Raw genomic sequence first — 17,728 nt, 5'->3', positions numbered from 1 at the left:
ACAGAATCAATACCGTAGTCGACTGCGCTAATCATTACATCAAAATGACGGAACCTCTGCAAAACGGTGACAAACGGAAACCAATTGCACCGGATCCGTCACCAATTAAACCAATGGTGAAGCACACAAAAACCTATGGTTTCTGTTTGTTTCAGTTTGGACTCCGTTCATGGGTTCACCTGACAGAAAGCTCCGATGGAACCCATGAACGGAGTCCTGACGCAGATGTGAACGAAGCCTTATCCACAATCAGTAGTGGATGCAAAACACTATATAAATTAAAGGATATGTAAACCTTTGATATGTAAACCTATTTTTTTTTACATATATCAGTGGTTACATAGAGTTAAAAAAGTTGCACTAAGGTTCTGCCTGTAATCTTTACTCCTTCATTCATTTCCAGACCCCATCTTATGCAGTTTGCAACCTGTTCCTAGTGTCACACTTTTCTCATGTGTTGTGTTATTTTAGCAGCGCATGTTATGACAGATTTATTGGAGAAGGCACATGCAGTCATAAATGTTTCATAATGTATCAATAAATAAGCCTAGATTTAACTTAGATGTCGGTCAAAATCACGCCACTTTTGATACTGCTGGACCAATGCCTAGTGTTTGCGTGTCATCACTTTCATCACAAATTCCAAAAAACATAAAAGTTTAATCCTCACTTTAGGACAGCCAGTAAAGGAATTTAAAATAATTTGAAAGTCTCCACCCACTATACTAAAATGAGGAATTATTTCCCCCTTTAGGTTTTATAAGGCAAGTGATGACCTTTTGTTTCGAGAAGGTAATGGTCTACTTTATAGTTCTTATGTGGATCACTTTTAGATTCATTTCATCCACCACATCATACCCTTACTAGTTATCCTGTCTGAATTGACAGAAAAACAAATGGGATTACACAAGATAACTATACATAATAATAAAGGTTTTTGACTGATTTTAATGGAGATGAAAAAAAAATATCTAAATATTCAAAGATTTACCAAAATTAACCTGAAGATACAATACAATCCTTATTGGGGCGATTAAATATTTTGAGGTACTCATGCCTAGGGGTTACAGTTTGTGTGGTACATGCTCAGCTGGCCGTCTTTTACCTCAGCAGGGGATCCTTTAAGCAGAAATCCATGATGTGTTATATTTTTTGTTATTCATACAAACAGCTAAATAGCCACACAATTCTAAGCCACAGCTCATTTATCATTAATGACAACGGTCAAAGTAAGACATTCCTAATACTACCCTGTGGTCATAAAATTAATTGACAGAAATATGACAAAGAAATATTACTTGATAATATTTCATAGTTCAGTTGCAGCTGCAGAGGGCAATGGAAAATGGTTGCACGGGAATACATTAGGATTCCTATTACATGTTCAAGAGAATTTTTTTGCTACAAGTAAAAAAAGAAGTACTTGTGCCTGCAGTGATAAGCCAAAAAATGGGTTATAGAAGCACAAAGTGTACATGTATATTCAGAAATAGGCCTCATGCACACTATGTGGGAGATTTATTATGGCTGGCATTTTATACGCCAGCCTTAATAAACAATTTGTTGGAGCAAGATGCGACAGAGGCAAGCGCTCCTGAATAAATGTCTTGCATCTTTTGGCAGGACCCTGCATTACAATTGTGGCGCAACGACCACGGACATGCGCCGCAATTGTAGCGCCACGACCACTTCCATACTCATAGATTCCCCCTTTCTCAACAGAAATGAAATAGAAAAAAAGAGTATACTTACAGATAAATTACATTATTTATCTAAATATCCCACTGTATTATAGGAGCTCCCTGTTCCGTCAACCATAATTACAAGATCAAACTGATATGGAGCGAAGTTAACAAAATGTAAGCAATGTGCATGTGCAGAAGATTAATAGCCAAACTACATTAAGGCAAACAAACAGGTAAGTGAAATCTATTAAAACTAATGCAAGGAAAAATTGGAGCATTTGCCCATAGCAACCAATCAGGTTGCTGCTCTGGGATCTGGTTGGTTGCGTAGACAACCGCTTCACCTTTTGTTTGCACCATTTTTGATACATTTTCCCAATGTGACAAATAAATGGGCACCAAGCCAATAAATATACCCTAAAATATTCAGTCATTGAGGTAAGGGAACTAGGTGAATACTATTATAAACAGAAGAGATCATTGGTAGTGTGAGTTGCAAGGACTATAAGCATCATAGATGGATTCAGTTGATTTTCTGAGACATGTTGGTTAGGATAGACATTATAATTAATGGAAATTCCTTATAAGTGTAATTACAGGATAATGCATTCAAACACAGGGATGTTCTTAATCCAGACATATACGTACCAGGTCCGTGCACTAAATGATCTCTAAAAATCTCAGCACTGCATATTACCGGCTGGATCTGCTTAGAAGAAGCTATGTACACCTTCGCAACTAAAATTTGTTGTTGTCCCAACGTATTAAGAATGAAAATCAAAGCAACTTTGCAAATAGTCGTGATTAAAAATTCCCTACCGTTTTATGTCTATAGCTCTTATGCAGGTCTATGCATCTCTATGGTAACAGACCATGTGCAGTCTGATCCTTCAGTCACGTTTTTCTCCTTCTTCTTGCTAACCTATTGAATATATGTTAGGCTAAGTTCACACTACCGTTATTATCAGTTTACCTGTTTTCTGTCAGAGGAAGAGAGGATCGATACATTAAACGGAAAGCAACGGTTCCGTTAGAATTACCATTGATTTCAATGGTAATTCTTTTGTATCAGTTGCTTTCCGTTTGTCTCTGTTCGCTAGGTTTCTGTTTTTTTGAACGGAAACAAAAGTGCAGTCTGCAGAACTTTTGTTTCCGTTCAAAAAAACAGAAACCTAGTGAATGGAGACAAATGGAAAGCAACTGATACAAAAGAATTACCATTGTAATCAATAGTAATTCTAACGAAACCGTTGCTTTCCGTTTAATGTATCGATCCTCTCTTCCTCTGACGGAAAACAGGTAAACTGATAATAACGGTAGTGTGAACTTAGCATACTTACATACTGTATGTCTGCATAGGAGCTGTAGACACAAAATGGTCGAACATTTTTAATATATATACCACTTGCAAAGTTTTCTTCTTTTTAGATGAATCAGGAAATAAAAAGTGGTTGTCAATTAGAAACATTTATTAAAAATATCTGGTGTTTCTTTTCAGACTACTTGACTTTGATCTGTCAGGCTGGGTTCACACGACCTATTTACGGACGTAATTCTGGTGTTTTAACCTCGAATTACGTCCGAAAATGCGGCTCCAAAGCGCCAGCAAACATCTGCCCATTCATTTGAATGGGTTTTATGATGTACTGTGCCGACGGTCATTTTTTTTACGCGCCGCTGTCAAATGACGTAAAAAAGACGCCCGTGTCAAAGAAGTGCATGTCACTTCTTGGGACGTAATTGGAGCAGTTTTCCATTGACTCAATAGAAAAACAGCTCCAATTACGTTCGTAATGGACGCTGCGAAAAACGCCTGCACATGCCATTACGTCTGAAATTCAGGAGCGGTTTTCTCCTGAAAACAGCTCCGTAATTTAAGCTGTAACGGACGTGCACGTGTGAACCCAGCCTCAGGCCTCATGCACACGAACGTATTTTTGTCCTCCCGTAAATACTGGCGTAAATACGGGTCCTTGTTCACACGTATTCGACCCGTATTGCACCAGTATTCATGGACCCGTGCCCGTAAATACGGGTCCGGTGTCACTAGTATTCCACCCGTATTTACGGGCACGTTTTTGCTGCAAAATTGCACTGCAGTAATCGGCAGCCCTTCTCTCTATCCATGCAGGATAGAGAGAAGGGACAGCCCTTTCCGCAGTAAAAGTAAAATAAATTCATACTTACCCGGCCGTTGCCTTGGTGACGCGTCCCTCTCTTGACATCCAGCCCGACATCCCTGGATGACGCGGCAGTCCATGTGACCGCTGTAGCCTGTGATTGGCTGCAGTAGTCACATGGGCTGAAACGTCATCCCGGGAGGCTGGACTGGAGGAAGAAGCAGGGAGTTCTGGGTAAGTATGAACTTCTATTTTTTTTACACGTTGATTTATATTGTGATCGGAAGCCACTGTCCAGGGTGCTGAAACAGGTACTGCCCATCGTTTAACTCTTTCAGCACCCTGGACAGTGACTATCCCCTAACGTCGCCTAGCAACACTCCCGTAATTACGGGTGCAGAACACGTAGTCACCCGTAATTACGGGAGCCCCATAGACTTCTATGGGCCTGCCCGTGCCGTAATAACGGCATGAAATAGGACATGTTCTATATTTTTCAACGGCACAGGCACCTTCCCGTAAGCATACGGGGAGGTACTCGTGGCCAATAGAAGTCCAAGGGCCCGTAAAAACGTGCCGTAATTACGGCCCGTAATTACGGGTGTTTTTACGTTCGTGTGCATGGGGCCTGTATTATTTGTTGCAGGTCTCACGTCTTAAATAACTTGCTTTCTGCACTATTTTTAATAATGGATTTCATTTTGTTTTGAGTTATATCCCCATTCCGGATAAAGAGTAATTTCTGTCTCAGTTTGTTACACTATTAGTATAAACACACATTCCGGAGAGTTACAAACAAACAGAATGAGGTTAAATGCTCAGCATTTTTATCAGGAATACATTTTTGCTGTTCCTCATAAATCTCTCCTCTCTGGGATGATATATTTGGAGTTATTGAGGACACCGTTTTAGCTTTGTAAACCACATCTCTGAATCCCCCAGGAGGTGTTTGTAGTTTCCCATTTCAAAAGTGACATGAAAATCTATAGAAACATTACCACTGCTTTGGTTTTAAAGTTGCTGACAGACGAACAGATACTGAATGTTTAGCATTTCAATGATATAAAGCATCTCGCTAATTAATATAAAGTAAGTACCGTATTTTTCGGACTATAAGACGCAGTTTTTAGCAAGAATAAATCTTGCTAAAAAGTCCCTGTGTCTTAGACCTTATTCACATGGACATGTCCGTTTTGCGCGCGCAAAAAGTCTGTGTGGCATCAGCATATGGTGCGTGGCTGCGTGATTTTCGCGCAGCCGGCATCATTATGACACTCTGGTTTTATGTTTACAAACAGAAAAGAACGTGGTGCTTTTATGTTTTCATTCACTGATTTTACTACTGTTGCGCGAATCATGCACGGCACCCGGAAGTGCTTCCGTGTGCCGAGAGTGATTTGCACGCACCCATTGACTTCAATGGGTGCATGCTGCGCGAAACACGGCCAAATATAGGACATGTCGTGAGTTTTACAGAGCACACATACGCTGCGTGAAATTCACTGACAGTCTGAACAGCCCCATTTATTAACATAGGTCCGTGCGAAGCGCGTGAAAATCATGTGTGTAGCACGGACGTAAAACACGTTCGTGTGAATAAGGCCTTATAGTTGGCAGTCAGGGTTCCCGGCAGTGTCAGGCCCCCTGACCGCTCGGTACTTAACCCCTTCCCGACCCGTGATGTGCCGGCACATCATGGAGCGGGGAGGGGATGATGTATGGAGCGGGCTCACGCGTTCACAGTGAACGGTGTAAAAAAAATAAATGTAAAACCCCAGAATCGTTGTCTTTTGGTCACCATCGCGCTAAAACGAATGAAATAAAAAGTGATAAATAAATCGTATGTACCAAAAAAATGGTGCTAATAAAAACTACAGCTCGTCCCGCAAAAACTAAGCCCTCACACCGCTCAAACGATGGAAAAATATAAGTTATGGCTCTCAGAATGTGGTGAAACTGTACAAATTTTTTTTTTTAACCAATCGTTTTTTCTTTGTAAAAGAAGTAAAATATGAATTTTTTTCCTATTTTCTGTTGTCTAAAACCTGGGTGTGTCTTATAGTCAGGTGCGTCTTATAGTCCGAAAAATACGGTATATCATAAAATAAAAATGGAGTGTAGTTCAGTAAATTGGAACATATCCAAAATAAAAATATATGTATTATAATGACTATACTACAGTAAGGCATCATGCACACGACCGTTGCCATTGATCGGACCACAGACTACGGATCCTAGTGTTCACATTTGAGTCCGTAATGCTTCCGAGTGGCTCTTGCAACCATTCCGTATGTTTGTGTATTACGGACGTGTTGTTTCCATGTGTCATCCGTTTTTTTGCACTCTGCCAAAAAAAATGGAGGGAGGAAATTATCACTATCTTGTCACACCCCCTGAAAACACCCAAAGGTAGGTCACTCTGGCACTATTTTCAAATGCTTTTACAGCTGTTAGATTCCTCTGCTTAGCTAGCTTTGGTTTCTGGTGACTTTTAGCTTTTCACCGTGTCAAAAAAACCTGCGAATATTGCCCTCCTGTACTGGCTTCTCTCACGGTGATATTGACAGCATACACCTATGCTCTGGATCAATACTGGGCATCTTGGGCGTTTTTTTGGCTTAGAAGCTCTGCAAAAGCGTACAATCACTCTCTTTTACAACACCGTTGTAATATCCAGTGGGTTGTGGACCCTCTGGACTACTCCACAGATTAGAGTAGCAGCTGGCAGCAGATAACAGGCCACAGGCCGGTAATTGGTAGCTGGACACACGCAGGTAACAGGCAGCTGGATCCAGGCAGTTAACAGGTAGCTGGATACAGGCAGGTAACAGGTAGCTGGATTACTGGATAAAGCCTGGTGTCAAATTACTGGATAAAGGCTGGTACCGGATTACTGGACACAGGCTGGTGCCGGATTACTGGATACAGGCTGGTGCCGGATTACTTGACACAGGCTTGTGGTGGATTACTGGATATAGGCACAGAATAAGGGAAACAGGATACAGGAATCTTTGCAGGATAACACAAGGTTTGTCCAGGCACTGGTTCAGAGGGCAGGCTGGCTTACTCGGTGTGCAGGGATAGGATGGGGACTCTTTTACTGGCCCCTTATGGCACAGCAAGAGCATGTGCACGCGCACCCTACGGTCACATAGAGCAGGAGGGGAGGCAGGAAGCCGAGCGCGCCGGCATTCCTGAGCAGGAAGAGGGAGACGCTGGTGAGTAGACAGTCTGCCGGCCACGGCAACTGGCAGGAGAGAGATGCTGGCAATAACTGGCCGCCGGTGCTACGGCCATAAGGGCGTTTCCTATGTATGTTCTTGCAAAATGAGGACAGCACATAAATGGCTTTCGCCTGCTGTGCGTTATTTTTGCAGATCCATAGACCTGAATGGGCGGCACGGGTCCACAAAAAAGGACCGGGATAAGACATGTTTTGTAATTTACAGAACAGGAAACTGGATCTGCAAAAAACACTGATGTGTGCATGGCCCCGTAGAAATTAATGGCTCAGTGTGCTACCCATAAAAAATCCAGAAAGCACATTGAAGAAAAATGTGTTTATGTGCATAAGGTCTAAGGAAAATACAATTTCAGTTTTAACCAGTATTACAAAAAGAACATGTATGTTGCTAATAAACGAAGTCATACACACATCTACCAATTATTCATTTCCGGTACAAGAAATGATGGTGATATTGGAGGTTTTTTTGCACAATTTTCCTTTAGTTCTATTCATTATAACAACCCATATATTTTACATCTTGTCGGCAGCACCTCCCATGTTTACACAGGTTTACAATAAACAACCATTTTTATGGTGTAATGTTTACATGGGCCAATTATCGTGAATGAGCGCTACTTTGCCCCGATCTTTGGAACATGTAAAAGGAACTTAAAGAGGCTCTGTCCCCACATTATAAGTGCCCTATATGATACATAATCTGATCGGTGCTGTAATGTAGATAACAGCAGTGGTTTTTATTTTGAAAAACCATCAATTTTGACCAAGTTATAAAATTTTTAGATTTATGCTAATTCGTTTCTTAATAGACAACTGGGCGTGTTTTACTTTTTACCAACTGGGCGTTGTGAAGAGAAGTGTATGACGCTGACCAATCAGCGTCATACACTTCTCATTGTTCCAGCCCAGCTTCTTTCACTGCACAGCGTGATTGTGCACAGCGTGATTGTGCAGTGAAAGAAGCTGGGCTGGAACAATGAGAAGTGTATGATGACAGAGCTTCTTTAAGATAACACTGACAAATAAAGCAGTACAATTCTTACTTTACATTTTTATAGCCTTCGAGGTGCTGAATTATCATAGTCTCTCACCAACAGCTAGCATATGCATCTCTAATGATCTCTTCCTTTTGCTCTTATGCTACCTAAAGCTTGCATTTATATAATATCCATAGCCATGCAAATGCTAAAGCTACATGAATCTTAAGGGCTTAATAACTGAACTGGCCATGGTGATTTTGATGGCACCAGTCTTGATGATGCTACTAATACACTGTCGAAATTGCCATAAGTGTGCTGACACCTTAAATGACAAACCACACTTGGACAGTTTCCTCACTATTATACACAAGTTGCACTGTGTTGCTGTTCATGTGTGTTTGTGTCACGTTGGGTGCGTGGACCCACTGGGCCATACCGCCTTAACGGTATGGCAGCGGGCCAACAGGACACAGGCCAAAGTCTATAGCTCAAATAGGTGTACCTATGACAACTTCGGACAGCAAGACAGGCTCGGGTGAGACTTTGGCAGCAGGCAGACACCAGGTGTGGTGTAACAGAACAGGCGTAGTACTTAGCGCAGCTTGACTCCAACTCTATACGGCACTTGGTTCTGGATAGCACGGGACAAAGGATACAGGTAGCAGGAACGGGAACACTGGGAACTAGGAAACACTAAGGGACCATTTGCAGAGACAAACATAGGTAAACGACAACTAAGCTCAGGCAATGCAGGAAGGGACTGGGCCCCTCTTATAGTCCATGGTGCTCATGGGCTAATTAGGTGTGCGTGCTGGCCCTTAAAGAGCGGGCACAAGCGGAAGTGAGCACTGGCATCTCCTGAGGAGGAGATGGGAACCATCGCTCACTGATCCATGGCTACGGCCGTCAGGAGGTAAGTAAATCTGGCGGCCCGCGGCCATGGGCATTACAGTTTATTTTGTTGGCACTGTGCCTTTAATTGTCAAGCCATGTTTAGTTGACATACACGGTGGGCATGCGTGAATTTAGTGGGCTCTGGTAATGAATGCAGATGCCTAAGCGAGCGTGGTGCTGCAAGGCTCGGTTACGTAGATGAGGCGAGAATATTTAAGGAAGAGCAGTGTTGAGCCTCGTGGAATACAGTGCGTAGTGTACTGAGGGAGTGCACATCAGAGTGGAACAGTGTGGAGCAGCTGTCAGATGTGAGAAAGAGACAAAGCACGGGACTGGCAGTACAGCAGAGACCTGTGGATGGTCTGAGTAGAGGAGTTGGGTTGCGCCAGCGTTAGTCACGGAAAGGGCAGAGACCAGAAAGCCTCCTGCTGAGCGGTACACACCAGTTACCTTCATCTTAGGCTTCTCTTCACATCTGCACTGGGGCTCAGTTCCGACGTTCTGCGACGGAACCCTTGCATAACTGAGACAAACGGAAACCATTGGCACCGGATCCGTCACCGTTGAGATCAATGGTGATGGAAACGGAAACCTATGGTTTCCATTTGTGTCTGTCAGAGCTCCGTTCCGTGACTTGGGTCCTGATGACTAGGAGGCTCTTTACAATCTGGTGTGAGTGGTTACAGAGGTGGAGGCTTTGAATCCCTCCTAGAGAGAGAGATAGTGACCAGACACCCAGCCAAAAGAAGATAACGTAAACCCTGTATACCAAGTTGCGTTTATTTAAAGTACTGAAACCGCAAAGTCCTGTACCCTCTAAGATGGTACATAGCTGTAATGCTGGGGGTAGGGAAACAGACAAGTAAGCCCTAATCTACCCGCCACTCAGTCCCTGCCTACTTGCAACGACCCGCCCTAGGCGACGGGGTACAACTGGGCTTGGAAATATATAACCCCAGCACACACAGAGGTACGCAAAAGATCCAGATGCAAACAAATTTAAGTTTTATTGCAACAAAAGATGGTAAAGTTGAGGTGGAAAGCGACTTGGTAAAGACGTTTCGGCCGAACCTCGGCCTTTGTCACGGTCGCTGTAAGACGATATCACTGGTATGGGTTGTCCGCCGGATATTCCCTGTGTGTCCAACAGGGAATACAACTGGGTACAACTGGGCGACGGGCGACGGTCCCTACGCTCAGTAAGTGCACGACAGACAAACAGACAAGGGTACACAGAAGCTAAGGGAAAAGGGGCAGTTGCCCACGGCAACACCGTGAGCAACAAGAGTGGTGAACGAGCCGAGTAAAACCTGGAGTGTACGAGGTACCAAACGCAGAGCAGGAGAGTAGTGAACAAGCCGAGTCAAACCAGGAGTGTACGAGGTACCAAACACAGAGCAGGAGAGTAGTCAGTAAGCCAGGGTCAGTATGAAGTAGGGTCAAATAGTTCAGAAGCTGCAGCAGGGCCAGGAAACCAAACGAGAAGAATCACAAGCAAGGAGGAACAGGAAAGGCAGGTATAAATAGACAGAGGGCGAGAGCTAGCTCCGTCTGGCCAGGCTGTGATAGGCTCTCCGACTCCTAAGCCTGCCATCCTGAGTGGTGGAAGATGGAGTCAGTCTCACAGACATAGAAGCAGGTGCAGACTGATTACCTATGGGCGTTGACACAGAAGCTGTGCCTGGCAGATCCTTTACAATAGCTTTGTGGTTTCAGTCTCTAAGAGGCTGAAACCGCTAAGCTTTGTGCCCAGTGCCCAGTTGTGACCGTAACAACCCAGCTTTGTGCCTGTTTGTGACTGCAACCGCTATGCTGTGTGTCATATTTTGTAACCGCCAAGCTGTGTGCCGTTTTGTAACCATTACGGTCATTGCCCCAAGTGGGATAAACTTACATTCTCTGTTGACAACCGCTATGATACCAGGTCATGGCCAAGGGCCACACACTCAACAAAAACTGACCCTCTTACAAATATCATGTCAATCCAACTGTATGGCCAGGGGCAAACATATATGTACGGTGTATATGTGTTTGAGTCTTTTCATCTGTCTGCTGGTAAAAAATATGTTCTATAAACCACAGCATTATTGGATAAAAATGACATTGTGTACCTTAAGTTATTAGACAGCCTTTAAGGAGTATAATTAGCATTACTCTGATATTTCTAAGATGCTTTGATCAATCTACATTGGAAGATCAAAGTGTAGACCATGCATACCTTTACAGTCTAAATAATTTAACGGGCATTGCAAAGTACCATCATTAGGAGACAGACATTAGATTATTTTGTTAAAAACGATAGATAGAGAGAGACATAGCACCTCTGTGGAATTGAGCAGGGTCATATGCATATTGTTTTGTCAACAGTAAAAGGTTAAAGAACTTAGATATTTTAATTGAACTTACTTTTGCTTGGGAGGGGGTAACAATAGCACAGATGACAATAAAATGTAGCTAAGAAGGAAATTCAGATTTGGGTATAAATAGGAATTAAAAAATACCATGCCAATTAATAAAGAGTGCAAAATACTGTATGTAGGTGTGTGAGATTAAGCTCATTGACTAAATAAAATAGAATGTAAATGTACGTCAAGAAGCTCTTTATCGGTGGCCTTCTTCAGGCTTGTCCAGTATACATTCTGGAGCCACTGGTGAGGTGGAAATCACCAGGAGATAGAAAACATCTTTTAGTGATGAAAAATGATGAGGAAGCTCATCAAATAAGCAGAATAGAAGGGAATAAAAGGTCATACTTGGAAACAGTTCTAGGCATCTCCCTGAGATCTGCCCATTTCATCAATTAGAGCTTGGTCGCAGAAATTCAAGAAAATGTACCAAGCATTTTTTTATGCGCAACATTTTTAAAACTTTTCTTTAGTAGAGTTCTCACGTGCTTGTCAATATCCTTGTGTAAGGGGAGTCTGTCAATTTTTCATGCCAGGTATAGTAGGATTGTTTACCAATTTATATATGTTTTCTCCCCTGGGTCCATATTCAATGCTCTAGTGCACAAGCTACTATAGTTGACAGCCATTGGATTCCACAGCTCCACCTCAATCTGCATGCTCTTTTGATTGGCTGTGAGGGTAAGAGAACAGCAAACAGTTTCCTGCAATATGGCCTCAGTTAGTAACACAGGTTTTGAGCTTTAGACCTGCTTTGGAAACTAGGAATACTATAGCATGTCTGGGATTTGAAACCTTGCAGCACAGAATGTATTGTAGGACAGTTACAGGAGCTTTATGTGAATTGCATTGCTGGATAGATACTAGAATCCAGGTAGCCAAGGCAACAAATAACTTGTTACTGTTGCCTAACTTTTATGCAAAACTTAATCTGCATAGAGTGGCACGTGTGGCTAATGAGCTAGAAGGCGGGCAACTGTTTACTTATAAACTGAAAAGTTGTGGCTGGCTCCACAAGGTCCCATAGAGGAATTCCTTCCTGCCAATACAAGGACCGTCATGAAGTTCACAGGTGCTTCGAGACCTAGGGAAGTCACAAAAGTTTTACATCCGCAATAAAAACTGAACCAAGGATAACAGATTCCCCTGATCACTGAGGATTCATTTTAGGTAGTAGAAGAATGGTTTCTTCTTCTCAATTGTATGTTTTTACATCCACTTCACAAAATACTCTTCAAATACTAAATTCATTTTAAAATCCAATATATTACAGAAGAATTTTTCTATGTGAAAGTCTTTTTCTGGTGAGGTTGTATGACTGTTCTGATAATAATCAAAGCAACTTCAGCATCCTGCTTCCATATGATACTGACAAGTACAAAAATTGTAACTTTGTTATTTATACTGTCTATATTTTCTGATATTTCTATAGCCAATGTGCATTTGTGCAAATCCTGCTAAACAAGTGTTCTAAATCCATGAAGCCAATGATTTATTTGGTTGCACAAGAAAACTTTACATATTTATGTCCATTTAGGCCCCTTCAGGATCAGAAAACTATAAGCAAAAAACAGTCAGAAAAAGAAAGTTGGAACCAGCGCTGGAAATGGTAAATCTGTTAAAAAACGGGAAACTTCTTCCAAGTTTTAATGTTGCTTTGGTATAAGCCAGTGAACAAAAAATGTTAATGATAGGCGGGTATAGTCCAAAGTACAGAGGGTAGTACGATGATAGGCGGTAGCCTACGCGTTTCAGACCCCTGCTGGGTCCTTAGTCATGGCTTATAGTTCAAAACTATAAGCCATGACTAAGGCCCCAGCAGGGGTCTGAAACGCGTAGGCTACCGCCTATCATCTTACTACCCTCTGTACATTGGACTATACGCGCCTGTCACTACCATTTTTTGTTCACTGTCTTATACCAAAGCAACATTAAAACTTGGAAGAAGTTTCCAGTTTTTAACAGATTTACCATTTCCAGCGCTGGTTCCAACTTTCTTTTTCTGTCGTTTCCATTGCGTGTGCCGACACGAGGATCCGCGCGCTGCCTACCATACCCGTGACAAGGTGAGCTCTAGGAAATTCCCCCCCCCCTTTTTTTCTGTCAAAAAACAGTCAGTTTTGTAGTCAGCAATTTGAAAATATGCACAATAGGGTAAATTATATATTTGTGTAATTATAGTTCAATAATCATAAAACTAATAACAAGTTTTCCAAGGAAGAAGCATATAAATGTATGTCTCTCTGTCATAGAATCTTCCACAGGTAAAATCTAAATTTTCTGTTCGTAAAACAGACGTAAAGAAATAAGCAGCTGTCACAAAGAAAAAAAATTCAATGTACAGTATGTGACATATCATCTCAATTTGGACAACAGCCAAATTTCAAGTCGTTTATTCTGCTGGGTGAGACATCACTGTATAAATCAAGCCTAAGAGAGTCTCAAGAGTCTTTGGAGATAGATCTAGATTAAAAATAGATATACAGTGTATTGGGGCAGCTGTCAGGTATATTGCTATCCATATAACTACACTGGATCTTAGCAAAAAATATGGTCTTCCTTTACTGAATAATTTACAATGTTTATTTTTACATTTTGTGAATGTGCTATGATTAAAGGCTTCTGCCTGAAACATGTAAGCAAGATTGCGTACAGAGCTTATCACGGTTTTATGAAATACAATTAAGTTCATTTAACTGGATGGCATTCATTGGTAGCACTGGACATGAACTTTGTTTTTCCTATGTACTTCGTATACTAGCAAATGAAGTTTAAATTCTATTGGTCCATAAAACTTTTCTTTAAGTAGTAAGTATTTCAGTACCCCCCAAACATCTTGAATCTTTCCCCTACGTGCAATATGGATGCCTGTAGAATCCATAAATCCTGCTGCTACATTAGAAACCTGTATCCTTTTCTATATGATGAGAGGCAGTGAGCTAACGTCTGAATTCATTACCTTTACAGGAATAGTTTTCTGCAGCTTAGATGGTGTTTTACTAAAGTCCTTTTTTTCTGAGTTCTGCCAACATAACAGATAAATAACATCATATACTTTCCAGCAAATCTGACGTATTCAAGGTCACCTTGATATATTTGTTCATGAATGCATTTGACACCAGAATAACGTAAGTGTTATAAATTCACATTAACATGACATTAACACTGCATATGTAACAATTATTCAATTAAGGTATTATTCATATCCAGGTTTTTTTATTTAGTTCCACCATAGTCCAGACTATATAGAGAATGTGCTTATTCACATTGGTCTTGTTGTCTCACAATCTAATCCTCCACTCATTTCATGTACACACACTAGGGCTAATTTCATGGAAGTCAATTTACCTAAACATTGTAGGAATACCTGGAGGACATCCACGTAAACTCTAGGAGAAGATACCAACTCTACGCAGATTGACTGGTTTTGTATTCAAACTCATAGCCTTAGTGCCGTAAGGCAGCAGCGGTAACCCACTGTGCCATCCTAGGGAGGATGGCTTTCTGAATGTCAAATGCAAACTGGCAAGATGTTCATGCATGTTGACTGGTGCTACTATAGACACTGGCAAGTTAAATTAAATCTATGATTAAGAATACTGGTTGCTCTTGCGTGAAATAGTACATTTATAGTTTTGCCAGAGGATACTTTTCACAGTTTCTTCAATTCCCCGATATTAAGGAAGTTTCGCTGTATAAATTGGAAGAATTATGTGATTTCTAGTTATGAGTCTTACGAGCTTTCCAGAATTCTTGTTACATCTTAATAACAAATTGCCCTTAAGAATAGCTGTATTTTATGTATTTAAAAAGAAAATCCAACTTTCGGTCAATTACAGTATATTACGCTTGAGTAATAAATAGTTATCTTGGCTGCCAGTACTGAAACTATATACAATATGATTTTTTTTTATTGCCATAGACACTAGAAAAAGCTTAATGATGCATTGAATCTTAATTACAGACTTACTTTACACTGCATAGGGAATCTGCTGGCAAATAAATAATAGCTTGTAAACTGCATATTAACATGGGAGACCAGTGTCTCAGCGGTATATTATCAAAAGGGAATTTCAGTAAATCATTCAGGAAGTATATAAACTATCAAGCTCCAAAAGAAAGCATTCAGCCCCAGAATAAAACATATCCCAACAAACCAGTATTTATCTCAATTACATGTGTTTCTGCCAACATAAACAACAGCGTAAAAAGCTGAACCAAGCAAACAAACAGATTGACAACATACACACTGCTTCTTGTATAGAATAGTACATGGTGAGCTTTAATTCAAACAGGCCTTTCAAATGTGATTCACAACAAAATTTAATGTACATAAGACGAAATAGTATCAAAAAGTATTACATAAATCTTTATTAAATAACAAAAATATTAAAATGTATATAAAAACTCTTAACAAGGGAGACAAGGGGGAATACAAGTATTTAATAAAACAGTCATGTTATGAGAGCTGAAAAGTCCTCATTGAAGCAACAGTATATTCAAAGGGAACCTGTTACTAAGTTTGAGCCACTAAGACAGCAGCATGCCATTATGCCGTTATGCAACTGGGGTTTAGTGTTCCAATCCTGCCTAGGTCCGTTTCAGGATTATTTAGTAAAGTAACTTTCAATTTACCAAGATGAGCCCGGGAGCGGCACTGGCGCAGTAAAGCGAAGGTTACACTCCCTGGCTTTATGTGCGCAATGCGCATGCGCCCGATGTTGCCGGACTCCTTTCCCGGGCTCCTCTTTGTAAGTTGTAAGTTATTTTACTAACTATTCCCGAAATTGTCGTTTTTCACATGGGCAGGTTTGGAACACTAAACGCCAGCTGCATAACAGCATGCTGGTGGTTTAGTGGCTCCAAACCTAGTGACAGATTCCCTTTAAGAGGAAACATGAATGTTTATATTTGATACTAAGAGATCTAGAGCATCATGTCACTATTCCTCACACATTATAATTGATAGCACCATTTTTTTTCATAACTTATTCTCTTAGCCAGTGCATTCTTTTTAGTAAATTCCAACATTCAACATATCAGTCTGTTAAGATCAGATCATAATTAACAGATAATATAATAAATACAGAAATAAGGAAATAAAAAGTATTAATGAGCTTTATAAGCCAAGTTCCAAGAGAAACATATCTTGCAAGCTTTTTTTTTCCAATCTTACTTAGTTGTTTTTTTTAATAGTGAGGCCGCAGACGTTGCATCTTTCTGCACTGAGACTGCATTGTGTCAACAGTTAAACAGACTCTTGCAACACCATTTTTTAGCTATGAACTAATTTGACTAAGGACAGGTTCACACCTACATCTTTCCATTGTTCTGCACGGTCAGAGGAGCAGAACAGCGAAAATACTGGAAGCACCGGTTCCATTGACTTTGATGTGTTCTATCGGGTGTCCGTCAGGGTGCCCGTGATTTTACCGGAAACAATAGAGCAGCATGCTGCGCTATTGTTTCCAGTATTTTCGTCTGGATCTGTGACGGAGGCCCCTAACAGAGCATCCAATGCAGAAATGAACAGACCCCTAAGGGATGCAAAGTCAACGTACAGACAAAATATTTTTCTTTACATTTTAATATCAACAGTGAAAAATAACACTGCCATTGGGAAATTGGATATTACCAAGCGTAGGTTTACTCCTTAAAGGACTACCGTCATAGCAACACAAATTGTGCACTTAAACTGAAATTTTAATTACGTATAAAAAGAAACAACAGACAAATAAACAGATGTTCTATATTACTGTTCAGTCTGCAATCCTCAGCACTTTGTGTATCCCTATTGTATACATTAAAAGCAGCCCACTTGCTAATATATTCAGAGTAGAAAATAACATTGTAGATATAAAAGCGGCTTTTATTACAATGATAACGAAAGTTAAATAAAAGTTTGAATTTATATAGATGAAAAATGCATTACCGCTGTTTTAACAGAGGGAAGTGATGTTTTACAATTCTGGAATAGCTAATAAGGACTGTATTTTTAAAAATGTATCTCTACATATACCTATTTATATTACTTTGTTCAAACAAATATATATATTTTTTTAAATATTTACTTGTCTTTATCTCACTATGGTAATATAATCTGAAACCAGTGTAGTTTATGTTAATACTAACAGACATCAGTTATGTCATCCAGCCTTCATAAAGGATAATGATAAAAATCCCAGAACTTTTAGCCACCAGTAGCTTCCATGTTTTCAGTAGAGAAGAAAAGCACTTGTGGCTAGTGGGTCATTGATTGTTATTATTGTTCCCTATGATGAACAGATGGCTAAGTTATGTACATACGATAACCTGACAATAAGGCGATGTTCACACCAAGCACTGTACTTGGCTGTGTTTCCATAACCCCTACAGATTTTGAATAAAGAGGCAGCGCACA

The 17,728-nt window shown here is 40.6% G+C and overlaps 1 protein-coding gene across 1 annotated transcript in view; it reads right to left on the bottom strand.

The window, feature by feature from the left end:
* The window catches only part of LOC142749240 (neuron navigator 3-like), a 508,575-nt gene that overhangs the window by 338,267 nt on the left and 152,580 nt on the right, over window positions 1–17,728 (bottom strand). The window lies entirely within an intron of this gene.

The sequence above is a fragment of the Rhinoderma darwinii genome, chromosome 3, assembly GCF_050947455.1.
Source record: "Rhinoderma darwinii isolate aRhiDar2 chromosome 3, aRhiDar2.hap1, whole genome shotgun sequence".
Classification (NCBI taxonomy): Eukaryota; Metazoa; Chordata; class Amphibia; order Anura; family Rhinodermatidae; genus Rhinoderma; species Rhinoderma darwinii.
Note: the sequence above shows the minus strand (reverse complement) of the source record. Positions and strands in the feature narration are given on the sequence as shown.